The sequence below is a fragment of the Stegodyphus dumicola genome, chromosome 11 (assembly GCF_044657685.1).
Source record: "Stegodyphus dumicola isolate Sdum_Otavi_A_Nest chromosome 11, ASM4465768v1".
Classification (NCBI taxonomy): domain Eukaryota; kingdom Metazoa; phylum Arthropoda; class Arachnida; order Araneae; family Eresidae; genus Stegodyphus; species Stegodyphus dumicola.
In genome coordinates this window covers 67,925,925-67,934,733 of record NC_140778.1, presented here as the reverse complement: position 1 = coordinate 67,934,733, position 8,809 = coordinate 67,925,925, and the positions used below count along the sequence as shown (strand labels likewise).

Sequence of the window (8,809 nt, the reverse complement as noted above, 5' to 3'; positions counted from 1 at the left end):
CATTTTTGTATATAAATTAAATCTTATGGTAACAAAAATACAACGCACATCATTAACTGTAATAATGTTTTCGGTACTCCTATAAAAGTGCAAACGGTAAGGAAGTGTACTCTCGAGCCTAAGCAAAGTCAAGGCGCTCCTAAAAGTGTATAAGGCCCCACCAGCCGCCGAGAGGTAAAGTCGCTGAATACTGGTAGTTAGATCCGAGGCTCGAATCCCGCGAATGGGCTGGCTACATGGGGCTTTCGTGGTTTTTCCCATGTGTAACGTGTATACGGGCCAGTTTCCCTTAGAAAGTCCTCCACGAAGGCATTCCTCTCCTTAGGCAGATAGCCCTTGAGGCTTTGCCGTAAGCACATACACCAATACCTAAAACTTTATAGGAAATGAATTCAGCTGACAGCCTTTCCAAGCATTGAGAACAGATTTTTAACCTATGCGCATGGGCACGGTACGGAATGCTTATGCCTCTGAACAAGGCACGACCGCTGCTTGTCTGGACGAGTGTTCTGCAATAAATGATTTTTATTTCACTGTTAAAAAGTATTGGAGAGTTCGTCGCCTAATGACCTGATGGTAAAAGGCCTGGCATTTGTTTAGTAATTAAAATAATTCTTGAGACTCATTAGCCGTTAAACGGTAAAATAGCTGAAAATTGCTAAATCGACTAGTGTTCAGATCCTCAGAGAAGTTCTTGCAGGGGAGTTTTCGTGAATTTTCTCAGACGGGAATGTGGATACGAGCCAGTTGCATTTTTAGAAAACCTCCGGAGGAGGAGTACTTTATTCTGTACGTACGGGTGGCAAAAGTCACCCCAAAAAATAGTCAAAATTATTAATTTCTTTTACTTCGTACATAATTTAATAATAGTAAATTTTAATAATAGTAATATTTAATAATAGTAGTAATTTTTAATAATAGTAGTAATTTTTAATAATAGTAATATTTCTTTTACTTCGTACAAGGAAATAAAAAAGGTAAATGCATATTTAATAACAAAGAACATAATAAATTTATTCATTTAACGTAAAGGCTCTTTTCACTTATTATTGCGCAATATTGACCTATTCAGTATAATTTTTTACAAAAAGCTTATTATCCCTGGTATTATCAAGATTTTTCCAAGAACTTGTACAGAAAAAGTTTGATGTACACAAAATATTTATTAATTAAGGTTTTGGATTTCGATAGCCAGAAGGCGAAAAAAATTTCTTTGTCCATTTAAAGGTTTAAGGTGAAAATTCTGCAACTAGCAGAAATAGACATCATAATTTATTTTTTAATATTGCTTAAAATTTTATATCTTACTAAAATTATTGATAACATATGAAAATATTATCCACACGTATTTTCATCTATTGCAGCGATGGGCAAACTACGGCTCGAGGGCCAACTCCGGCTCGCCGGAAGGTCCTATATCCCGCCGGCAATAGAATTTAAAGGTGGCAAATAAAAAGAAATATATATTGATATATTAAATATCCATCTCCTTTTCTAATTTGTTTAAATATTATTATTTTTTATTAAAGGACTGATGAATACTTTCTCCGTTTTTGTTCTGCAAAACATAAATCGAAAGAATTATGAAGATGGCTTGAAATAGCTGCATTTTGAGTTCGAAAGCAGATTTAAAGACTTCAGTATCATTCAAACAGAATTGGATATTTTTACCATGCCTTTGAAGTAAACTGTGAAGCAGTGAGGTCAGATTTTCAGCTGGAATAAATTGAGTTACAGTCTAACAATCATCTCGAGCGGTTGTTTCTAACTGAGCCAAAGTTGCCAAAGTTAGAGTTTTGCATATCGAAAATAAGTTTCCAAAATCTATTATCTCATCCCCAGAAAATCAGTGCTAGGTTTTTCTTCATCTTATACATGTGAACAAGTGTTTTCGACTGTGAAATTAGAAAGAATTATTTCAGAAGCAGACTGACCGACGAACATTTTAGCCTCGTTCCTTAGAATTAGTACATCTCCTTTCGAACCTCAATATGAGGAACTTTTAAAAATGAAATGGCAATTTCATTCATCTCATGAACATATTTAAGTTGTAGTACTTTGTATATTGTTTTTAAAATTTTAGAAAAATTTATCTTGGTCCTTCAAATTTTTTTTTTTTTTTTTTCTTTTTCGATCTTTGGCCCGCGACCGAAAAAGTTTACCCATCCCTGATCTAATATGTACAGTGAGAAGTTTAAATGGTCATTGAAATTTAGGTACGTATACTTACCCAGATAAAGATCTTTCATCTGCTTTAACATTAATTAATATTCGATGATTCAAAGAATGCCTCTAAAGTCAAGTTATTACTCATTGTTTGAATTCTTCCACAAGACCTACTTTATTACAGCAGGAATTTCTGCAAAATTTAAGGATTTTTAGTAATTTTACACCATTAAAAAAAAATCACGAATTTTCTGTAGATTTCTATGGAAATTTCGAAAGGCTTTTAATATTTGCTGACATTTTGAAGAATCCATTTTCGAATTTAACCATGTTACATAACAGCAGACTAGCTCACCGACGGCCGAGCGGTACCGGTGAGGAGCTGCTACCATTGAACACTGGTAGTTCGAAGAGCTCGAATAGCAACGAACGGGCTGGTTGAATGGATTGTTTCGTGATTCTAGCATGGGTACAAGCCAGTTTCACTTAAAAAGTCCTTAACTAAGGTTTGGTTTGGTTTACGTAATTACGTCAAAGCTTCGAGAGTTATCTGCCTAAGGGAAGCGATGCCTTCGTGGAGGACTTTCAAAGGGAAACTGGCTCGTGTACAAGTTACACTTGGGAAAACCATGAAAACGCTCGTGCAGCCGCTTTGTTCGTGGGATTCGAACCTCGGACCGAGCTACCAGTGTTCAGTGACTTTACCGCTCTGCCGTTCGTAGCGGTTCTCAAGGAAGGCATCTTTCCATTTACGCAATAGCTCTTGTGTGCTTTGCTATAATTAAATAAATAAACCAAATCAACCATGATAACCGATATCAAATAAAAAGGTGACGTAACTTATTGATGTGACGTAAACTTATTAAATTGTGCTATCAGCTCAAATCAAGATCTTGATCGCTTATAACGGTTCTGTTAGTACTGACAAAGCTTGGCTGTTTGAAAATAAATTTAACATGATGCGTCATTATCTGACAAGTTCTTTGGAAGTGTAAGTGAAATAAATTCGTCGGCTGCGAAATATTCGCAGAATTTTGCGATTTATCCTTAGAAATTTCCATTAATTTTCCATCCTTTTAAATTTCCATCAAATTATGCCATCCTTTCCGCAATGAGATAACTTGTACTATGTGATGCACGAAATAATACTGAAATATTCAACAAGAAGCGCCATATTATAAGAATTATTGAAGAGGCAAAATTTAGCGTATATCACACTATCCCTAATATCTGGAGACTATTTTAAAAGCGTTTCAGTTATGCTTAATTTCAACGTATTCAGTGTGAAGTGCTGACCTAATATATGATGAAATTATTCGGAAAATATACGTATAATTTGAAGGCCTCCAGTTTCTATGATTAAGTTCTATAAATTACCCGAAAATAAATATCAGTTCAGCATTCAAGTTTTTATGTAGAATGATTTCAACTTGGTAACTGAGTTTTAAAGGTAATCTTAACGCTTCATAAAAAAATATCGAATGATTTTTCGACGTTCTCTCATAACCCTGAGATGATATTTATTTATTAATGGTATTAGTAAAATAATTTATTATTTGAATTATATTTAGCAGACAAACATTGCGCTTGAGAAATTTTTCGTTCAATGAGTGACTCGTTAGCTGAAGGACCTAGGAAGTAAACATTTCCACTGATTCTGCAAATGGCTATTGAAAGCATTCAATGTTTCGTCCTAAATTGCTTGGGGGAGAGGGCAAAAATAGAGAGTACATGAGTGAAACCTGTTCAGCTCTGCAGACGCAAAGCTGGAGACGATCGACAACAAATGGCGTGAAAAAGTTCGCCAAGTTTCCTGCTTGGCGAAAGATGCAATTACGTTTTAGGTTTGCTAAGTTTTAGACAAAATTGATGTACATGCATATTTTTCTGCGCAAGAATGACATTTTAATGAATGAATTGTATGATGGTGAATGTTACTTCGTTCCCTGAAGTAAAAAATTATATTTTAATGCAGAAAAAATTAAATGTTCCCCAAAATAGAAATTGACAATCAGTCCGTATGGAGTAGTGGTGCCCTCTATTTTTCAATATTGATACTAATCGAAAAAAACGTTAAAAAAACAAAAGTGATATTCGGCAAATATTTATTAATAATAGGATAAAGCATGCCCTTTTTTTTACTGTAGCAGAATTTTGAAGATGTATTCTATGTAGCAGCAGACTTTTTCATTACTTCACTGAGCTTTTTTCATGTGATACTGTGTTTCTAAATTTGTTAATGTTAAAAGAATAGGAAGACATTTGTCAACAATCCAACAATTTGTCAACAGCTAAATGTATTCTAAGAAGTACAAAAAATGTCAACACGATTTTGCCCCCCCCCTTCAAATCAGTCATTTAAACTATTCAAAGCGTTCAGGAAAAGGATAAACATTGCGAACATAAAAATCTACCCTTTTTTATATATACTTTAATAAAAGGAAATGTGTTCCTTCTTTTTATAAGAAAAGGAACCCATTTTCCTTTCTAAGCTTTTGAAAGTCGCCAACGCTTAAAAAATGATAAACAATGCCAAGGTAGAAACCCGCCTTTGACAACTCAAATGCGCATACGTGATTAATTTTGGTGCGAATAGCTTAGGGGCGAATTCAAGTGCAACGCTTGTCATGGTAATCGCACTTGCATTGCAAAACCGAATTCAAGTGCAACGCTTTTCGGACACGCCTACTGAAAATACGTCACTACCATAGAGGAATTTTGCGGCTACTCCTGACCTGCCGCAAACTCTTAACAGCGACTGTAAACAAGATGGCTGAAGTGATTTTGCTCAGACGTTTAAGAATTCGGAGAAATGCTGATCGAATCCCTTGGCATTTAAGAGACAGTCGTAATGCTTTTGAAATGGTGGAATTCATCAGTTGATTCAGATTAAATCGGTTTGCTTCAATGAATTGAAACCTTTTCTGAAGGCAACTGCCAATGGATATTCTCTGCAAAAGCAGGTTTGTTTTTACTTCAGATTAAGAAAACTGAAATACTTCTGGAAATGTTTCCGAATTAAAGACTATGCTTAAATGACCTATTTGAGAATATTATATATTTTTATACGTAAACACACAAATTTTTAATGTTATTGTATCAGGATTCTTTCTTTTTCATCCCGTTTTTTTTTTCGTAGTAATGATCGAAATCGTTAATTACTGCGAATTTTGGAATGCAGTAATAATATCACCATTAATTTATTGTTTTAATTACTCTAAAACGTAATCTCGGAGAAATTGTTTTTCTAACAGAAATTATGCATATGCCTGTCTTTGAGATATATATATATATGTATATATTTGGGATTAGTTTTTTGGAATATTATATATTTTTTCATGGTTTTAGATACGTGCATTTAATTTACATATGCTCTCAGAATTTCAGTGATATAGTAAATTAGTTTGCAGCAATAATTAATCTTTGATATGTATGCAATTAAAATTTCATAATTTAAATTAACTTTATATGAATAGAGAATATTTGTTAAATTCAAATTTCATTCTTTGCAGCAATGGCACATGAGAATTATTTAAATTTAACTTTACTTTTTATTCTTATGAAACAATATATATATATATATTCTGTAACTGTAGGGGGAAAAACCATGAATTTTTCTCAGCTGTTTAAACAGTTCCCATGTATAAAATAGTATTTCATCCCCCAAAATATTAGTTAATTTTCTCCTAATGTATAATGTCTTGCCTGTTCGTACAGTGTGATTAATGTCATGGTAATTTTGGATACTTTCTATAGATCTTGCATAATAACTACACATGTAAGTTATATACACATTCATAAATCTCTTATGATATGAAAAGTTATTGCAGACTTTCACATAACTATTAATAACTTGGTGACTTACCTTACTTCCGTAGACCATGATCAGAATTAAATAAACTTATAAGGTTATCATACTAAATTACATGAAAAGCAGCATGACATAAATAAATACAAGGAAATTAAATGTATTTACTGTACTAATAGATTATTATATTACATGACATTGGTTTTGCCCATGTATAATGGTAATGAAAGCCAGTTTTCCATAGAAAGTCCTCTACAGAGGCATCTGTTTTCTTAAGCAGATTGCTTTTACCACATTTCAGTGACCTTGATTTAAGTATGAAACTGGATAATATTTTCTTTCTGCATGAAATGTGTTAACTGAGTTTTAGAAATATAAGCCATCTTGCAGTTACTGTGATAATACTAATTTTTGGTACCTCCATATTATACCATCAACCATGAAAGTTGTGCTAATTACTGCTGTGGAATTCTGAGCCAGACATTTGTATACAGCAGTTACAACAAACCATACAACAGTCTCTCTGCAGAATACATGAAATAACCCTGCCGTGAATGTATTGGACCCACTTCATGAAAAAACATTCTTTCATTACTACTGTTTTATTTGCGGTCAAATTTTACTAAAAGCTCATTTTAGAATGCTATGAATACAAGTTGTCCACAGGTAATTGTTCCAATTTCTTACTGTTTTGTTCGCTATTTCCACATACAGTAGATGTTAATTCTTTCGACCAGCTGTAAAAAAACTGGAGTGCAATCACAAATGTGATTCTACCTAGCTTACCAAGAATTATTTTGGGTTACATACAAATGAAACCGCAGATGTTGCGAGTGTGGTGATATTAATTTTTGTTTTGTCTTCATTAACCGGAAAAATAAATTTTCCATTAATGGTGAAAAGGTAAGAAATATATGATAATAAGTATAATAAGCAGTCATTTCAAATTACTGCAAGAATGTTTCATTATTATTCACATAATAATAACAAAAAGCTATCTATACTATAATTATAGTGAAGTATAGATATTAAATAATACAAAATATTAAATAAATTTTAGAATCACCTATTTACTATAATTACTACAATTTAATAAAAAAAGGGTAGCTGTAATTTTTTTTTTTTTTTTTTTTTTTGTGTGTGTGTGTGTGTGTTTGTTTGTTTTAAATGTTTTATTGTATATTTTTTAATAATGAAAAAACAGTGACATATTTTTGTTAAAAATGGAAAGTAAACTCCTTAAAAAGACTGATTTATTAATATATCAACTATATTTAATGTTAAGAATCTGTATATTAAAATTTCAGATGAAACTTTCTTTTGACTTAGGATTTATGTTTTTCTAGGTATGGAATGCTGGTCTGAGGGTTCTCTATGCTATAGGACAATGGCCAGGCAATACTCATGATGCATTTATATAGAGTGGACTGAAACAAAATCTAGATAGTATTTTGTCGCATCGTGCATATCTTTGGGAGATAGTGGATTATATTCCCATTTTATCACGGGAATATCTGTATAATGAGAAGCACAGAAAAGTTCGTGCAGCTATAGAGATCAAATCAAGATTTAGGGTACTGCACGATACTGGTGGAACACTATTGTATTCACAAAGCAAAATATGTAAAATGGTCATATCTGGTGGCCATTTTACATAATATATGCTTAAGGCATTGTGTTGAAAATCCTGAGATTGATGTGTTTGAAGATGATGAGTTGGTACCTTCAGAAAGTTTTCAGTCAGTGCATGTTGAAATTGCATTGCACAATGAATTATCTTTAAATTTTGAAACTCGATAATAAAAACGCAAAGTAGGCAACAATGAACCTCTGGCAAAGGTGAAACCCCCTTCATGGATAATAAAGAATATATTATGAAAAAAATTACTTATGGGGACCCACAAGCCATGGTTTATATTTAAACCTGTAACTAAATGCACAACCCTAAATGATTTTAATTTATAATAATAATTCTAAATAATTTTATTAGTCCTGGTTTCAAATGCACACTGACAACTTTTATCATTATTGTTCTTCCCTCTGAATTTCTTGTTTCCATCATTTATGTTTAAAAACTCTTGACTACCAGAAATAACTTAATAGGCTTGATATATATATATATATTTTAGTGTTGGGTATGCCAGTCATGATTTACAATAGTAAGTCACTATAAATTAGCATTGCACTTAATTTATCTTAAACTTAGCAATAAGATTTACTGCACCGAAATTCAGTTTCTTCCAAAAAGTCAAATGTTTCCCTTTCGTCCCCTTCCGTGGGACAAGATAGAAAATTTCCATGTGACAATACACATTTAATAGCATAAGAACTTCATGCTTATTTATTATAGTATAAATTAAAACTGACATATTCTGTCAAAGATATTTAAATGTATTTCCTAAAAACAATTATTTCACTCTATACTGTTTGTGTCTTCTTGGGGGTGAGCAAAACAAATATTGGACAGTTCAATTTTCCTCCACCATTCCTGTGAGTGTATTCTTCGATTAAGCAGGGTTTTGCTCCAATTCCTGATTAGCATAATATGTAAAGAATAAACAGCTTATGATTTATGCCTCCATATCCTCTTGTATTATTTAAAGAACATACATTTTTCTTTTAATTCTAGATTTTAAAACATTAAAGTAAGGGAAAGATTGTTTGCTGAATTTAGATTTATATCATCATTACGCATTCACTATAATAACTTACTGCATACTTACCTCAGTGGGTTTGCCATTAAAAGAAATACATTTAAGTAAAATCATGAGTGTATAATAAATTGTTTTTCAGCCAAAAAAAAAGAGAAGGGGGAAAATAAATACAGTTTGATTC

The 8,809-nt window shown here is 32.4% G+C and overlaps 1 long non-coding RNA gene across 1 annotated transcript; it reads left to right on the top strand.

Annotated features, from left to right (window-relative positions):
- The first annotated feature begins 4,774 nt into the window (after window positions 1-4,774).
- On the top strand, window positions 4,775-8,555 carry LOC146994067 (uncharacterized). The gene is made up of 2 exons (XR_015043998.1): window positions 4,775-5,129; window positions 7,321-8,555. It is a non-coding gene; the product is annotated as an uncharacterized LOC146994067 (long non-coding RNA).
- The last annotated feature ends 254 nt before the right edge of the window (window positions 8,556-8,809 follow it).